At 43.4% G+C, this 18,327-nt stretch overlaps 1 long non-coding RNA gene across 1 annotated transcript; it reads right to left on the reverse strand.

Annotated features, from left to right (window-relative positions):
• Positions 1 to 5,145: 5,145 nt before the first annotated feature.
• Positions 5,146 to 7,099, reverse strand: LOC307041588. Its single transcript, XR_013808804.1, has 2 exons — positions 5,466 to 7,099; positions 5,146 to 5,245 (listed from the first exon to the last, which is right to left on the reverse strand). It is a non-coding gene; the product is annotated as an uncharacterized lncRNA (long non-coding RNA).
• Between the last annotated feature and the right edge of the window lie 11,228 nt (positions 7,100 to 18,327).

Below are 18,327 nucleotides of genomic sequence, written 5' to 3' on the forward strand. Positions count from 1 at the left end.
ATCGCTTATATATTATGGAAATATATATATATATCATATATATATTTCCATACATATATATATATATATATAATATTTTTATAAGGGTTGTGCTGGTTGTATAGTCTGACGGCTGACCGTGAGACAGCGGGGGTGCAGCAGCCTGTCGCTGAAGGAGCTGCACAGTGAGGACAGGGAGGCATTAAAATGTAAGACTGGTAAATTAACACTGAAAACTCCTGGTTTTTTTGCATTAAGTAATACTGGGATGTTTGCTGAAATTGATTGCATGTGGCACAGCCATACCAAGAAAAGATTCCACCAGCCGCCACTGCTGATACCACTCTCATCTCCATACGGTAAATACAGTATGTAGCGGCCGCTCGAAGCAGCTTAGCTTACCTTAACATGAGGACTGAAAGCATGAGCTAACAATTAGCAAACTTCCTTCAATGGAACAAAATCCACCTGTAATTGATAAAAAAGAAAACACTGTAAAAAAGAAAACTTGATGTTCAAAAGGTGTTATTGAGTAGGCCTATTTATGCTAAGCTTAGCCTAGCAGCTGCTCGATCCGGTTCCATATCTACTTTACAGGCGTGAGAATTGTGTTGTCCTTCTATTTTAACCCTATGCTTCTCCCAAAGTACAATTTTAAAATCAAGGCAAAGCAGGCTAGCAAATTAAAGGTGTGTGTAAGCATGATTGACCCAAGTAAGGGCTAAGATCTTTAATTGCGCACACACTTTCCTCCTGACTCAACAAAGTGTCTATTATTGTTGAATGGACACACACTCACACACACAAGCATCCACATCCATACATTCTCATCAATTCCTCTTAGCATCCCCAGCTCCCTATCCATCCTCAATCTCATCCCGAACTCAAGCAGCGCATGACTTAAATCCCCCTCCAGAACACAACGTGAGGAGTGGAGAACGAGCAGGGGGAGCCATGTCAGCAGCGAGCAGAGTAATAAGGGCAAGAAAGAAGCAGGAAAGTGGGAAGGAACAATGAAGCCTGCTTTCTCTCCATTGTTCTCATACTTTCTCTGTGGCACTGACAGCCTCACACACAAACCATGTCATCAGTCGGATCAGCAGCAGCCTCGACATCAACATGGACAACAATTAATGAGCAGCGACAAAAGCAATGTTCATGGACGATAACAGGCTTCTTTCTGAGAGCAATTCATGTTTTGAAGACTCTCACGAAGAAGCCATCAATAATGTATCGTACCTTGAATCTATAGCCCTGTATCTCAATTTATTTACATTAATGGTGCAAACAGAAAGCCATGAGAGGAAGCTGCAGAGCGGAAACAATTGATCCCAGCGTTGCCTATAGAATCTTCCTGAGCAAGCAGGTTATTCCTCTGAGAAATTCCCCCGCTAATCGACTGTTTGGTTAACCTTTGTGTACTTTTATGTTTTTGTGTATGGATTTTCAATCTTGACTGGGTGTCAGATGCATTTTGACTTGAAAATTTGTCAAATGTGTTTGAATTTGTGGTATTACTTCTGTTAAATATGTTTACAGTCAGCCCTTGCACTGGTTGTTCTCCCATCCAGCGCTGTTTGATGCATCACATCGTGAAGAAGACGAAAAAGAGCAACTTACCGGGTATCGTCCAATCAGCATCAACTCCAATTCAATTCAATTCAATTCAAGTTTATTTATATAGCCCAAAATCACAAATCATATTTGTCTCAGAGGGCTTCACAAGTCAACTAACACAATTGGCAATGTAAAACAATGTAAAAACAACAAACGTATCTTACAAGATCAATGTGAAAATACCAATTTAAAAAGGAACATAACACAATGACACAAATACAGTTAGAGTACAGTAATTACAATTCCATAAAACGAAGGGTCCATGAGGAGGATGTATAAAAGGGGGTTTAAAACCAGTTTTAGCTGTACGCTGTACTTTAGGAAAGTCTTTAACCTACTCATAAATGTGTGGACACTGTCTGCCTCCCTAATCGTCACTGGAAGTTGATTCCAGAGGAACGGGGCTTGGTAGCCGAAAGCTCTAGCACCTGATCTTTTTTTGTGGACTCTGGGAACCACCAACAGGGTGGCCCCGTCTCAGGTCGGTTAAATGAAATCCTTGCTTCCCTCACTTGCGTAGTTTCGCTGTGTTTAGTCCCTCCCTCCAGGGAAGCATGGAGGGACGCAAGGAAACCACGAGAAGCAGGGAAATGAGTTTTAAGAGCAATGGGACGTCCTTTCCTCCGGAGCGTCACGTGAAGCGACGTCCGTTTGTGATGACGCCGCACAGCTGTTCGTCTGACAGCAGCTCTGTCCCCGTTATTTTCACAAACACCCCTGCCACACATTTACTGACACAAACATTTGTATCATCTGTTGTAGACCCCAATAAATAAAATCAAATAAGAACTAATTCTCAAAAAAGATAAACGCCATTCTTAAAATGTATAAACGAACAATCGTTTGATTAATATTGATTAGAGTGCACAATAGAAATAAAATAATTGAGAGAAGAAAAATATAAATATTATCTATCAAAACCCAGTTAGATTAACATTCATTGGATTGCACACTTTGTTTGTTTGTGTGGATATGTAGCATATTAACATTTTAATAGCACTTAATGACTGACTGAATGGAAATGACAGTAAATGAAAATATAAAACGAAAAAAGCGATCATGAAAATGTTTCCAATAAATTTATTAAATGATTTTTGACCACTTTGTTGTTCAGATATATCACATATTTGTAACTAAATGATACATGAATTGAAACAAAACACAGTTTAAACTGAGGAGTGACTCTCGTGAGTTTCATTTATTGTCTTCACTCCGCTGGGGTACTGCTCTTATGTCAAGAACAAGAAGCATGAGATCAGTGCATGCACTGCATCGTCCAATCACTGAGCGATACACAGTAAGGGGGCGGGGCGAGTATCTGAGGATTTCATCGGAGGATGGACTGGTGGTTCCTCGATTATCGCTCCTCCATTATCGCTCCTCCATTATCGCTCCTACTATCTTTTGATCCCGTTTGAATTGTGCCACGAATGACACATATGATGTTTGTCAATTTAAAAGAGCATTTTGCAAGTCAACAAAAATTAAATTATGTCGTAAAACTGTGAAGTAACACATTTTTTTGTGTTAAGCCGCTCAGTGAACTACATGTCTCTCGTCCCGCACAATACGCGTCACCAACACAAAGATGACCGTCACGTTGGCACATTTCACCTCATTCTTTCAGAATGAGAATAAAAGTATAAAACGAGGTGAAAATCACTACAAGTCTGGGCACGTTGAGAGCTGTACATACACGAAAGGGGAGTTAGTCGGTTCTGTAAGAGCCAGCATGCGGGACCGGCTTTACAAGGTTTCGGTGAGTAATATGAGTGCAATGTTTAAGGTTAATGTCAGTCAATAAGGAGGAGAATGAAAAAGAAGATGATGAACCACAGACCCGGCATATAATGACTGCAGTGTGCAGGGCTGTGTTAATTTATGTTACTGTTATCAATAGCATTAGTTGACTGAGAAAACCGTCAAGAAAAAAAGTTTAGCGATGTTACGAGTCGACTAGCATAATATGAACCACGGCTGTGATTGACAACCTGGACAGCCAGTCAGAAGCTAGAATGCCAACCTAGAGAGCCAATCAGAACCTAGAACGGGTGTACTGTATACGGGTGTGTATGCTGTGGATAACATTAGTGTTCACAAGAACAAGGTACACTCCCGTGTTTTGTTTTAGTTGCTCTTCAGATTGAAGTGGCCAGTTTTATATCGACTATATGTGTGATCTCCTTTTTACATCTCGTTGTGTCATTTGAGTTTATTTGCTGTGTGTAGATTCAAGGATTTTGGTTATCTTGTCAATTTGTTTGGTTATCTAGGCACAGCTGTGTGTGACTCCCTCTGGTACACTGGTATGTTTTCCTAATGTAGAGAGCATTGATTAATTCATAAACTACATACTGAGTCTAGATCCTGACCAAATCCTTTTTTGTTGATCAAATGTTTTTCAAAAATGTAATACACATTTAAAAAAATACAATGTACAATCACAACCAATATAACACAAATTACAAAAAAAATCAGAAAAAACAAACAACAACAATCAGACAAGAGGACAAAACTATGGAAAAATAAACCCTCCCACCCCCAGATCTGGACCATCCTTGTATTGCTCATTCAATCTATTATAGCATGTTAAAAAACATGGTACTTACTTTATTTGTACAGATCTACATGGGAGAGGATGGCGTGATGCAGAGCGCTGTCTGTGGTTGTGCACGGGGGATGTACAAATGCAGCCACGCTGCAGCATTGGCAATATTTGCCATGTGGCAGATCAGCTCCACAGAAGTTGAGTGCCAGTGGAGGAAGCCTGGCACTTCAAAAGTAGTCCAGCCGGTGTCTCAACTCTACCAACAGCAAGAGGAGACATACAACCCACTGGCCAGAGACATCGCCACTGAGGAAGTAGACTGGTCCAGGTCTGCACTGAGGGGCGCAGCGTGGCATGGCATGGCTTTTGTCACCTGAGCCAGAGCTGCAGCCTCAACATCAGGCCATTTTCAACGTGCCGGAGCTGGTGAAGGAGCGTGGGGGTCGGGGGCTTGAGGCAATTCTTGCCTCAATGCGACTGAGCAGAGACTAGCAAGCTGCCATCCAGACAGCCACCGTAGGACAGCGGACAAATCCTCAGTGGCAGTTACACAGGCAGGGCAGGTTGACAGCCAGCAATTTTGGTGCTGTGCTGAGGTCGGGACTTTCATCAACTCCATGCGCGTCCCTCATGAAGAGGGTGCTTGGTGGGTACAATTTAGACGGAGTCATGGCTGTCAACTGGGGAGTTGTAAACGAGGTGTGTTTGGCCAGTGTGTTTGGCCTTTTAAGTGTGACACATATGTAGTGATAAATGCTTCACCTGATCACTGTTCCTAAATAAAAAAAGTTTTCTGCATCGTCAGTCATTTTTTCCAAATAATTACCAATATTTCACAAATTCTTCATGTCAACTTAAGAGCACAGCTGTATGTTGAGTGTCAGCTTTGCTTGGTTCATCTTACTGGGGGGCAGCTACATGGATGTCGGTGCAGTCCACAATCATTTTGCAGTTGAAGGCAGAATGAATTTATTATTGAGTCAGAATGAAGCACAACTTCATGTCATACAATACATTGACTTTATTTGTAATTGTGTAAAAACATATGAGCATTGATTAGCAAGCAGGACCTGCAGGAACAGAGAACGGTGATGGATGGAGCTGGGAAGAGAGAAGAATAAAGAAAACAGATCAACTTTATTATCGGATATTAAAAATTCAATTTCAAATCAAGTTGCCGCTCCTACAGTTTTCTAGTATGTAAAGATGATTTCACATGACCTATGCAAAATATCACACTCAATACATGTGTGTCTCTGGGGGGTGCATTGTGCCTTTGATGTATATAAATAATATACCATAAACAAATACTATTACGTACAGTGGAAATCAGGTTGCCAGAGCAGGTCAGTGTGCATGTTCCTCAGGGTCTCAGCAGTTACAGGTGAGGTAAAGAAAATAAAAGAGAAAAAGGTCAGTAACAACACTTTAAAGTAACAACACTGAATAATTATCTCTTTTAATAATTTTCTCTCAGTAATCACTCAACTACTGTCTTTCCAACAAACAGATTGACTCACTCTCACTATCATCACAATGAAACACGTCCAGAAGAATGTCATGCAAAGCTCCCTGCCTGCCTGCCTTCCTTCGACTCTCCCTGAACTGCTTCCTTAGCACCCGGTGGAGGGCGCAGTAGGCCACTCTTAAAATGTTTCACGAAATACTTACCATGATGACTACTCTTACTGTTTAACATTTTGGTGTACTTCATGTAATAAAATAATAACTTCATGGTAAGGCTACTAAAAATGACAAGGCTAAGTAATGTAATGCTAACTAACGTGCTCGCTACTCGTCGCTACTAGCTAGGTAGCTAACTTGACTATGTTCCATGCACAACCTGTATATTACCTATGATATTACCTGATATGTCTGATCCAGCGACTCCTGGTCCTTTCATCAGACGGGAAGCGATAGAACGAGCAAGTGGTATGATCACTTTTGTGATTACAACATGGTACAAAGCACACAGGTATCTTGTAAAAGTGAATTTATTGGAGCAATCTCTTATATTTATTGGAGGGAATAAATCAGTTATGAAATCTTCTTCTTCGCTTTAATTACGAGTCGCAACCACTTGGAGCATTATCGCCTGTGACATCACATGCGCGACCCAGAATGGGATTTGGGATTTGTAGTCGCGTATTTTTTATAGTCTTATATTTCAACAGTTTTACGACAAAATGTGACTTTTTTGACATGGAAATGATTGATTAAGATTGACAAACATCATATGTGTAGTTCGTGGCACAATTCAAACGGGATCAAAAGATACGTTTTCTCTCTCCATTGAATTCAATGTATAATTTTTCGCCTCCGGGGTCCCATGGACCGGAAGTAGATGGGCGTGACTTTGCCTCTCTATAAGAGCCATGGGACGGTACTCAAGATGGCGCAGACAAATCAACTTCCGGTGAGACCGAGGATCGAGGAGCGAGGAAATGAAAATAGTCGACCTGAGACAGGGCCCTGCACTCTGGGATCTTACTGCCCTAGAGGGGCAATAGGAGATTAAAAGATCCTGTAGGTAGGATAGTCCCTGACCATTTAGCGCTTTGTATGTGAGTAAAAGTATTTTAAAATCAATCCTGGACTTAACTGGTGGCCAGTGCAAAGCTGCTAAAACAGGAGTGATGTGGTCCATCTTTTTCGTTCCTGTTAAAACCCGTGCTGCAGCATTTTGTATGAATTGAAGGGTCTTTAATGATGAGTTTGGACAGCCTGATAAAAGGGAATTGCAATAATCCAGCCTGGAGGTGATAAAAACATGGATGAGTGTTTCTGGATTGATGTGCGCACTCCAGAAGTGCCGGGGGAAATATTATACTATGCATGTTGTTCTACTGCTTAGCAACACTGAATAAGAGTTCAACTCTAAATACATTCATGTGTGCAATCAGGACTTACTCATTGCATAGAATGAACGCGTTGTTGATCAGTTATATTTAGAAAATTCTAATATCAGGATTAGAGTTTAAACCAATACAATACTACACATACATTATTCAGTTTCCAAATAAATATAATAACAGGAAAACTGGAAAAACTAGTCAGAAACAGACCAATTTGGTGCAGACAAATTAATGTAACAATACTGTACTTACAAACAAAAACATTCTTAACACTATAGAAATGCTTTTTATTATCCATAACTTTCTTTTTAACTCCTTAAATGAGGATATATTTTTCAAATGTTCATATTTGTATTTTATGCTTGTACTGTCACATGTTAACTTTATTTTTCTAATTTCTCAAACGAGAGCCCACTCTGCTTTGATTGGTCAATCACGTACAGTGTGGTTAGGGTTAGTGCTCTACCAGGTAGGCACTACCCAACAGAAATGCGAGAGTTGCTTAGTGCTGTAACTATCTTACGGAAGTTAAAGGAGTCCAATCGAGACGTTTCAGGCAGGGGGGGTGTGCTTGATGCTACCATCAGAAGCTTGTTGGCGCTTAGCATAAAGACAGGAAACAGGGAGATTGTGAGGATCCACAGTGCGGCCTTCCTCTTTTTCCTCCTCTGTGTTTTTGTCTGTCTGTCTTCCTGGCTGGGCGTGGCTGACCTACATTTGGATTTCCGTCTCCACACCGCTCCTGCTGTTGTTCATCTCACTGATTGCCACTGCTCACCTGCACCTGCTTAAAACCCTGGTTCTCATCCTCAGTCTTCGCCAGTTCTTCGTTTATTCTTCAGTGATCCACACACCTGCCGCTCCGCCTGCCACGTCCTGCCACCTCCCTGATCTGTCCTGCTCCTCGTCTCCCCTCTCTGAGCTACTCGTCCCGGTCTGAACCTCGGTTCCAGGATTCTCCTTCAGCGTCCTCTCCAACTCCTAGACTGTGCCTTGGTCTAAAATAAAGCCCATTTTTGACACTTCACCACTGTTTCAGTCTTAGTGCTTGCATAGCGGGTTCTCATCTCCAGTCATTCCACGTGAAGCCTAAAGCTGGCCTAATTATGTGGAAACAATGTTGTCTTTTGACAGAGTAAGGCTAGCCGTCTCCAGCCTTTGTGTTAAGCTAGCTGTAGCTAACTAACCGTACTGACATAAGAGCATGACAGTGGTATCAAGCCTCCCAACTAACTGATGACAAGAAAGTAAATTTAAACATATATTCCAACAATTCAACTGTTCCTTTTCAAGCTCAGGGGGGATTTGTTTTCTTGTACATGGAAATAAACACAAAAACACTCAATTGAAACACCTACCTTATGAGAATTGTTAGCCATGTTGTTCTTGTTGTGAGTTTATATGCATAACAGTACCTTGCATTACAAAGGGGACGATCTTTTTTCTCTGTTTGAAGTGTGCTCTTTCGACCTCAGGCACTGGAAGCTGTTCAAAGCTAGTGTGTGTGTGTGTGTGTGTGTGTGTGTGTGTGTGTGTGTGTGTGTGTGTGTGTGTGTGTGTGTGTGTGTGTGTGTGTGTGTGTGTGTGCGTGCGTGCGTGCGTGCCGGAGAGAGAAGAAAAGAGAGTGATGAAACATGACTTGAATTCCTTAAGCGGCAAAAGGCAAGCCTAGAAAAAAGATATACAGTGAGAGGTGAGCTCATACTCAATCCTTTCATCGGTCTGTCTCTCCTGTCGTTGTTTCCATCTAATATATACCTCTTTCTTTTCTCCTGCTCTATCCTTTTAAGGTTGTTCCTTTCTCTTTTTAACCACCTTTAACTCACGCCACTCTTGTTCTCAATTACTGAAATTAGAGTGTGCACACAACAATGAAAGGGGCAGATTAGATTACAATGAACCTACAATCACTGTTCACTGTTGAGTGACACGGCGATGTTGCACGATGAATTAACATATGGATGGGCAGGGCTGTTCTGGGAGGCAAACTGTTCTCTCTAATTGTCATGCGTGAGTCTAAAGAAGGGAGCAGTGCTGCAGGCAAGCTAGCTGGTTCATGAGAGAAAGGGAGGACATACTGTAACACAACTAGTTAGTAAAGAAAGATCGGGAAGAAAGTTTTAATGAGTCAGCAACTTTCGCAGCACTTTTTGAATCCATTTCCCATCATTTCTAATCCCTTCATTCTTATTCACGCAGCAAATTAGCTCTTGTTCCTCTTCCAAACACATTAAGCAAACAATATCTCAGAGTAAAACCTGCAGACTGTAATTGGCTTATTTGTAACTTTCTGCTTTACATCTGTGTTCTTCTGCTTGGTGTTTGAGGGGTGTAGTTAAAGCCTCTAGAAACAGGAATTACCATCACACAGCCAATCAAAAGATGCAACTGTAAATTAAATCGTAGCATCGCTGTAGTTCAATCTACAGACTTCCTCTTTTCAAAGCCGTTGTGCAGATGTTACATAAAGGATAAACAAGCTGGCCGAAAGCCACGTTTGGTGCCAGTGTAGTTCCCATTAATGTGCGAATCACAACTTTTCACTTTGAGGGAGGAGGTACATTTAGCGCTGCCCCTCCTCCCCCTCAGTTGGTCAGGTTTCTGCCCCAGTGTTTGTCACTCATCATGATGAGCTGTCTACCTTGAACAAGCTTCTAGCCTGAGGCAGAAATAACCGGCGACGGTCGGGAAAAACAGGAGATATAAAACACAAGCACAAAGAATGAGTAATTGTATATATGAAATAACAATAACAGTACATTGCCATTTTGAGCAGGTCTTTCCTCCCACATCTGTAAACCTGTCTGCATTAAATTATATACATTGCTAGCAGAGCAACAATTTGTAAAATTGTAAAATTCTGGAAAACAAGATTTAAGCAGGCATGCAAAACAAAGCAAAGAGACATAATCTGTTCATTTTATGCTGCTCCACTGCCATCTGAAATTAAAATATGGAAATGGAAACAGTGTAATATTTGTTATAACACCACACACAAGCTAGGACAGTGCACACAACCAGGACCCTGACATTAGAGCGGCTTGAAGGAATTCACAAATTCTAATAATTAGGTTAACGGAAAAATATATGTGTCCTTAAATAATCGTAATATTACTTATATTTATATTAATCTGTCCATTATTTAACCTCTCCGAAAAAGGTGTATATGTTTCTTGTTTTGCATAAAAGAGCAAGGAGAGTCTGGCAAAACAATGTTGTACATGTAAAAGGTATTTAATAATCACAAGATTTTGGGCTCCCTCTCAATCCTTATTTTGACAAATATTGTTTATTTTGCGTACAATGGAAACATGAAATTAACAATTCAATCTAAACACATCTGAACCAGAAAGAACGTCACAATTTTATCTAGATAATCCAAAGAACAAGCTGAATTTGTTCAACCACCAGTATTATAGGGGTGATAGCAGAAATGTCAGACTGTGGCAACCACGACACATTCAGTGAAACCAAAGTGACAAATCTGAAGCAGAACCAGCCAACGTCCCCGTCCTGGTCTGTGGGTCACATCCCTCTTTGATTATTCCAGGCTATTTGTGAACAGGCAAAGAGTCACACATCACACGCTTGAAATGACACGTTGAAAGGGACTGGGGATCCATAGTAATCAGATGATCAAATGATTTCCGCTCCATGAATCAGAGGCTCGCTGTGACATATACAGTAAACGCAGCGTTTGCACTTTGTGGCCTTGATGGTGTCTGGGTCCACCAGAGAATGTATCATGTAGCTGTACATGTCGTCTCTTCCTGTCTTATGCCCCTCATCTCTTCATACAGTCCGCTCTTTGCATGCTGCGGATCAATTTTCCCTTGACAGACTTGGTGATGCATTTCGGGAATTCATTAAAGCTAGAATATGCAGTATGAATAGAACGTATAAAGTTACATGTGCCTTTGGTATCATTCCTTTCCCTAAAACTGGATTTGTTGTTGCGTTTAAGACATTTAAGGCGCTTTGCTGTGGTCACAGTGAGCAATAAGCTTCTATCTTGTACTCAGAGTTAAAACAGCATGACAGAAGCAGTCCACAAGTCTTTCAACCTCAGCATGCTGGGGAATCAAAGAGTGATGCTTTAAAGCAGTGCAGCAGTAACTGGATAATCCCTACCACTGCACACACACATGCACGAGAACACACGCTGGCATAAATCTCATTGATTTTTGTCTCTTCTATGAACTACCATTGAGTTTCTTCTTACACAACATTATTATTGACATTAAAAGCAGAGAACGCTGCAAGAGCCGTTTTCCTACGCATGCTTGTAGTTAGTTAGCCGGCAGAGAGCCTCAGCAGCAGACCCTCCACAAGTGTTTGCATGGTTGACTGCAAAGTGAGAGGGCAGCACAGCTTAAAACAAAAGTGAAGATCTCGTCTTTTAAGCTAAGTGTTTGAGAGACGCCCTCCTCCCCATCAGCCTGTCTGGGCTTGCAGAGCCATAGTTAATAATTCACACGGGGAACAAGAGGTCCAAAAAGGCTCGCAATGATACGAGAAGAGGAGAAAAGAGGAGAAAAGAGGAGAGGCGCCTGTTTGAGAAAGAGAGGTGTGTGGGAGGAGAACTGTCTCCAGCTCTTTTTCTCTCCATGCCGTGTATCTGAAAGCAACAGAGACAGAAGACAAAGCCAGCGCGTGTGTGTGTGTGTGTGTGTGTGTGTGTGTGTGTGTCCACGCTCTCCATGTGGGCAGATAAGTCACACAGAGGATGTTTAGGGGGCAAAAGGTCGAGGAGTTGTTTACCAGCAGGGAGGACCTGCTATGGGCATCCCTTCTGTGATAGTGTGTGTGTGTGTGTGTGTGTGTGTGTGTGTGTGTGTGTGTGTGGGTGTGTGTGTGTGTGTGTGTGTGTGTGTGTGTGTGTGTGTGTGTGTGTGTGTGTGTGTGTGTGTGTGTGTGTGTGTGTGTGTGTGTGTGTGTGTGTGTGTGTGTGTGTGTGTGTGTGTGTGTGTGTGTGTGTGTGTGTGTGTGTGTGTACTCGGTGACTAAGTGTTCTTCTTTTGTGTTTGACCAGGGTGTGTAGTATGACATCCAAACAAAAAATCAATGTGTCAAAGGCGAAGTGACGTTAAAATGTATTATTTCAAACAAAAACAAGTTGTGTTTTTTGTTCACCCTCCACCCTTGCCTATATCTCCCAACATATAAGGCAAGTTCTGCTTTGGCACTGTCCTTTTGTTTTGGCATTCATTGTGATGTTCAGATATGTCGATTGTGTATGTAATTTGTAGGTATACTGGACTGTTTTAAACAGATTTTTTGGTTATTATCTTAACATTTTACTGTGAAAACTGAAAACACTGAGTGCACAAAACTATGTAAACGCCAACCAACCTCTTCCGATAATAACCACAATTAATTTATTGTTTTGACCTTACTCCAGCATGACTGTTAACCATATCCATTACATCCTGCAAAGTCGATGATGATAGCGACATCCTCTCTCCCTGTGGACTGCTGAAGTGTTTTCTGTCCTGCTTTACCAACTCATTGAGAGCATGCAGGTGAGTAAAAGCAGAAGGCTCCTACTCTCCATGTTAGTCAGGGTAAGGGCTTTGTCAATGACCCTTTTTTTGACAAGACCTTGCTGATAGCGTTTCAATTTAGTTATATTTCCTTAATTTATTTTAAGATAATGGACTTCAAAGTGACAGCAAAATGTGAAAATCACTGTTCCGTAGTAGATTGTAATATATTGTTAATGCTTCATTAATTGCTTTCCACTTTGTTTTACGTTCTTTAAACTCTTGCCTCTATACAAAGGTATATTGGTTCACAGTGAGGATTGTTTTTCAGCGTAAAAGCTAAAGAAGACAGACTTTTTTCCACCTCTTCTGTTGTCTCATATATCAAAACTGTAGGAGCGGTAAGTGAAATGCTTTTTAAATGTCATTTTACCTTTTTAACCAATGATTATGTTCCTTCATATCTTCCCTTTGTTTTCCTTATACTATCTTCATCCTTGGCCAGTTTTCACCTCCCCAATACTCTCTGCCCTTCTTCTTCCTGCTCTCATGTTGCCATTACTGTACCAATAAAAGCATTCTCAGCTTACCTTCCCATTCATCGGCATGTCTCAGAGCAGGTATCTAATGGGTCGGAAAAAAACTATTAGATTTGGTGAAGATCCAAGATCAGTTTAGGCAGCTCCACTCAAATAACAGTGGTGTGAGAGGGATTCCAGTCAAGCTGTATAATGCATTTGTGTTTTTTCATTTATGAGGAAACAAGTAAGAATACATATTCCTTATGTTATGGTCAGGCTCGCCCATTAACTGTAACATTATTACCTTTCAAAATAAAAGCCCTAGACATATACACTGCATAAATGTCTGAGGGAACTTAATTTCTTCTTATTTATTCTGAAGATTGAGCTTGCGCGCATATTTCATTAAATAAATGGTTGCGAATTAACATCACTGTCTGTATAAACAGATGTACAGTAAGTATGAAAAAATAAATGCGCGAGCCGAGACGTGTGTGTACGTAGTTGAACTTTTTCATATTTAAGTTTGTAGCAAGTAGAGGGCTGCTGTCTGTGTGTGTGTGTGTGTGTGTGTGTGTGTGTGTGTGTGTGTGTGTGTGTGTGTGTTTGCGTGCGTGCGTACGTACGTACGTACGTTAGTTTTAAAGAACCCCATAGAGCTCAGTTTATAACTCGAACCCTGACCAAGCCGTGTAATAAAAGTTGTTAGTAGCCTTAAGGGCCTACACAGTTGTTATGCTATACCACATTGCCCTTCACTGGATGTATAATGAGCTGCACTACACTACATTTTAGCATTTAAAATACTTAGCAATTATTTTGCGGTTATTTTTGTAAAGTAACTCAAAAGTAATATAGAAGTAGTGTAACTCATTACATTTTAGAGACAGTAATATTGTAATGTAACTTCTTACTTAAAAAAGACAGTAATAAGTAATGTACTATATTACATTTTGGAAGTAACTTGCCAAACACATTTCTTATTACCGGCATCTTACAGAAAACAACAAAAATGCATTCTCTTCAAGGTGAGGGAATATGAAGTGAGAACAACATAGACAGACTTATTTTATGTGAAATAACCAAAAGGTGTGAGAACTTGGCCTTCATGTAGCACTTCATCCGTCAAAGCTGAAAGAGCAAAACTAGGTTTTCAGGGCCTTTACAAAAATCCTTTCCTCACTCTCTTTCTCACTCAGTCCTTTAAACTCTCTCGCTCCTCTGCAGCACATCCAAGGTCAATCAGTGAGAATCCTGATTATCCATGAGACTGCACAAAACACCTCAGCAGACTATCCAGAGTATGCTGTAGACACAGAAGTGATGCAGTAATCATTCAAGAACTGGCATCAAAGTAGCACTAAGGAGAAATGATTAGCATATACTGTAAATCACATTAAAACCATTCAAATCATCAAAGACTTTGGTACAAGCTGCAGTAAAAACGGTTTCCTGACAGAAACATAAAAAGTGACAGCTGTACAGACTTCCATGTAAGCTGCTAAAGAAGGTGTGATTGGGAATGAAACGTCCGAATGACAGGCGTCACAGTCTGCACAGCTGCCATTTGTTATTCTATCCTCATATTGCCAGAATAAACATTTACTATGGTTGAATGGCAGTTATCACTAAGACTTTCGTCACCTTTTTCTTTTTAGACCCCAGCACACTCGGAGGAATAATATGCAGACAGCTTGAGCGTGCATATGAAATATCCTTACACTCTTTTCTTGTAACCTTTAAACCCACTTTCTTTTTTCATCATCTTTTCCCTCTTATATGTCCTCCCATCCCTGCCACGTAGCCTCTCGTTGCAAGCCTTCACAGTCATTCAGCCATGCTCTGCTCTTGACTCATCCTCCCCCCCCTTCTCATTTCCTCCTCTGTCCTCTCACCCTCCAGCCATCAGTTATCTCCCTCAAGGTGAGGCAGGGGAGGGCACCGCTGCCTTCGTATCTCCAGAGCACGCTCAACATCTGTGCCTGGAGTTTAACTATCCTACAGAGGAGCACACACAGCAAACTCACTGCAGTGCCAAATAACTGAAAACATAGAACAGAGTTTCTGAATGTACAGTAGTATATACAGTAGAGATATGTGTGGATGAGACTGTGTTTTGATTTAGTATTAAGCCTTATGACTAATTTTGCACCGGTGAGCAAGTGAGCAGATGTGGCTGGCTCAGGTGTAACTCTGTATCATTGCAGCTAAATGGCACCTTCACTGCCTCCTGCAGAGACAGATGGAAACTGAAGCTGTGATTATTACCATGAAATAATTAGTACTTGTAATTTGGTTTCAGCAATTTTTCGCTATGGATTTGCTCTGGTTATGAAAAAGATATAGGTAATTCAGAACACTTTCAAAAGCTCTTGACGGTCAGCTTGCTAATGATGCCCATGGCATCTAATGATACAAAACCTATTTAAAACATAATAAATCCCATTGCAGCTATTTATATACTGTTAGCAACCTAATCAATCATCTTTCGCTAAATTAAATATCTGAATTACTATAAATTACAATTCTTCCTGCCCTTACAAGCATACTGGGGTACAAGCATGTATACATTTATCATCTTTGTTACGATTGGATGAAGCAGGTAGGACTCAAATGCAGAATTTAACGAAAAGCGAGCTTTATTAAATAATAAAAGCTGTGGCAAAAATGGCAGTATCCAAAATCTCCAAAACAAACGAGCAGCACAAGGAACACAGACTGTGGAATAACATGGAGGGGAAACAACGAACCGACATGGAACACTGGGGAAGACTAGACTAAATACACAGAAGGGTAATCACAGGACAAGACACAGCTGGGCAGGGGAGGGAGAAACACAAGGGCAACAGGTGAACACAATGAGACAATCAGACACACCAGGGAAACTAACGACAGGGAGGAGGACCAGACAAAACACAAGGAGGAAGACAAAACACAGAATGAACAGACTTACAAAACCCATAACCAGACAGACAACACTAAAACCGTGATATAAACCTAGGAGTGTGACAGAAACCCCCCCCTCAAGGGACGGATCCCAGACGTCCCAAAAAAAAAAAGTCCAGCAGGGTGGGTGGAGGGGGACTGGAGGAGGGACACATAACTAGGACCAAGAAAGGGTGGGTGAAGGGGGTCTGGTGGACGGGTCTCGGGCGGACGGCCCGGGGGCAAGGCAGAGACCAAGGAGGGGGTCTCGGGCGGACGGCCCGGGGGCAAGGCAGAGTCAATGGTGGGGGTCTCGGGCGGACGGCCCGGGGGCAAGGCAGATTCCATGGAGGGGCGAAGACCACAACGGGCGAACTCGAGCATGAGGGCGAAGGCAGCGGCAATCAGGGGGCCGGGCTTGAGGGCGAAGACCGCGGCTCTCAGGGGACCGGGTTCGAGGGCGAAGACCGCGGCTCTCAGGGGGCCGGGCTCGAGGGCGAAGACCGCGGCTCTTAGGTGGCCTGGCTCGAGGGTGAAGACCAGACAGCTCCGGAGGCCGGGCAGGACCCGGTGTCGGCCGAACAGGAACCGGAGTCAGTGGGACAGGCTTCGGCAGGATCCCCCACGGAAGAGGACCTGGAGTTGGCAGGACCCCCGGCGAGAAAGGTGATGGCGGGGCCTCCAACAGAACAGGACAAGAGGTTGGCAGGACCCCCGGCAGAAGAGTTGTCGGCGGGACCTCCAGAGGAACAGGACATAGGATTGGCAGGACCCCCGGCAGGAGAGTAGTCGGCGGGACCTCCAACGGGACTGGACGTGGAGCTGGCAGGACCCCCAGCGGAACCTCCAACGGCACTAGACATAGGGTTGGCAGGACCCCCGGCAGAAGAGTAGTCGGCGGGACCCCCAACGGGACAGGACATGGAGTTGGCAGGACCCCCAGCGGAACCTCCAACGGCACTTGAGTGGGGACAAGAGAAGGGACTGGAGAGGGGACTTGAGATGGAACTCGAGAGGGAACTTGAGAGGAGACTCGAGAGAGGGCTAGAGAGAGGGCTTGAGAGGGGACTCGAGAGGTGACTTGAGAGGGGACTCAAGAGGGGACTCGAGAGGGGACTCGAGAGGGGACTCAAGAGGGGACTCGAGAGGGGACTCGAGAGGTGACTTGAGAGGGCTCTCGAGAGGTGACTTGAGAGGGCTCTCGAGGGGGAAACTGAGAGGTGGCTTGAGAGGGAACTCGAGAGGGGACTTGAGAGGGAACTCGAGAGGAGACTCGAGAGGAGACTCGAGAGGGAACTGGAGAGGTGACTTGAGACGGCCGGTATGCCGACAGGACACGAGGTGCTGGAGTCGGCCGGTACACCGACAGGACACGGGGAGCTGGAGTCGGGCGGGGAGCCAGCACTGGAGCCGAAGCTGAAGTCGGGACCATGGCTGCTGGGGCCCGGAACCATGGCTGCTGGGGCCAGGACTGAGGCTGGAACCATGGCTGCTGGGTCCAGAACTGGGGCCGAAACCATGGCTGCTGGGACTGGCACTGGAACCGGAGCCGCTGGAGTACGGGCAGGAATCCTGGCCGTGCATCTTCCAGAGACCTTTTGGAGGCTCCGTGGACCTCCAAACGCCAGACGGGTTCCTGAGAAAAGGTCTGAGGCCGGAACTGGAGCCGCTGGAACCGGAACAGAGGCCTAGACCATGGCTGTGTGGGCCAGGTAATCGAGCTAGGAAACATAGCTCTGCGGGCCGGTACTGGTGCATGGATCCATGGCTGTGGAAACCGGAACTGAAGCCGGGATCATGACTGTTGGAGCACGGGCTGGAATCCTGGCCCTGCGTCTCCTAGAGGCCTTTTGGAGACTCCGTGGACCTCCAACAGGTCAGTAGTCGGATCCCAGGAAAGGGTTAGAAGCTTGTGACAAGTCTTCAGGGCTACTTGTAAAAGTTTGTAGCCACTCAGGCAACAAGCTCCTGAGCCAGGGCTTGCGAGCAACCTCCCGGCGTGCCTCCTTCAAAGCAGCCTCTTTACCCCGTCGAGATGAGGCGTTCTTCCAGGTGTAAAAAATGTACTCCAGAGAGTACCCAAGACATTCCGCCTGTGGGGCCAAAACATTAAAATCTGCTGAGTCCAAATTTGGTCGGTTCATTCTGTTACGATTGGGTGAAGCAGGTAGGACTCAAATGCAGAATTTAACGAAAAGCAAGCTTTATTAAATAGTAAAAGCTGTGGCAAAAAAGGCAGTATCCAAAAACTCCAAAACAAACGAGCAGCACAAGGAACACAGACTGTGGAATAACATGGAGGGGAAACAATGAACCGACATGGAACACAGGGGAAGACTAGACTAAATACACAGAAGGGTAATCACAGGACAAGACACAGCTGGGCTGAGGAGGGAGAA

The sequence above is a fragment of the Notothenia rossii genome (assembly GCF_949606895.1).
Source record: "Notothenia rossii genome assembly, chromosome: 5".
Classification (NCBI taxonomy): domain Eukaryota; kingdom Metazoa; phylum Chordata; class Actinopteri; order Perciformes; family Nototheniidae; genus Notothenia; species Notothenia rossii.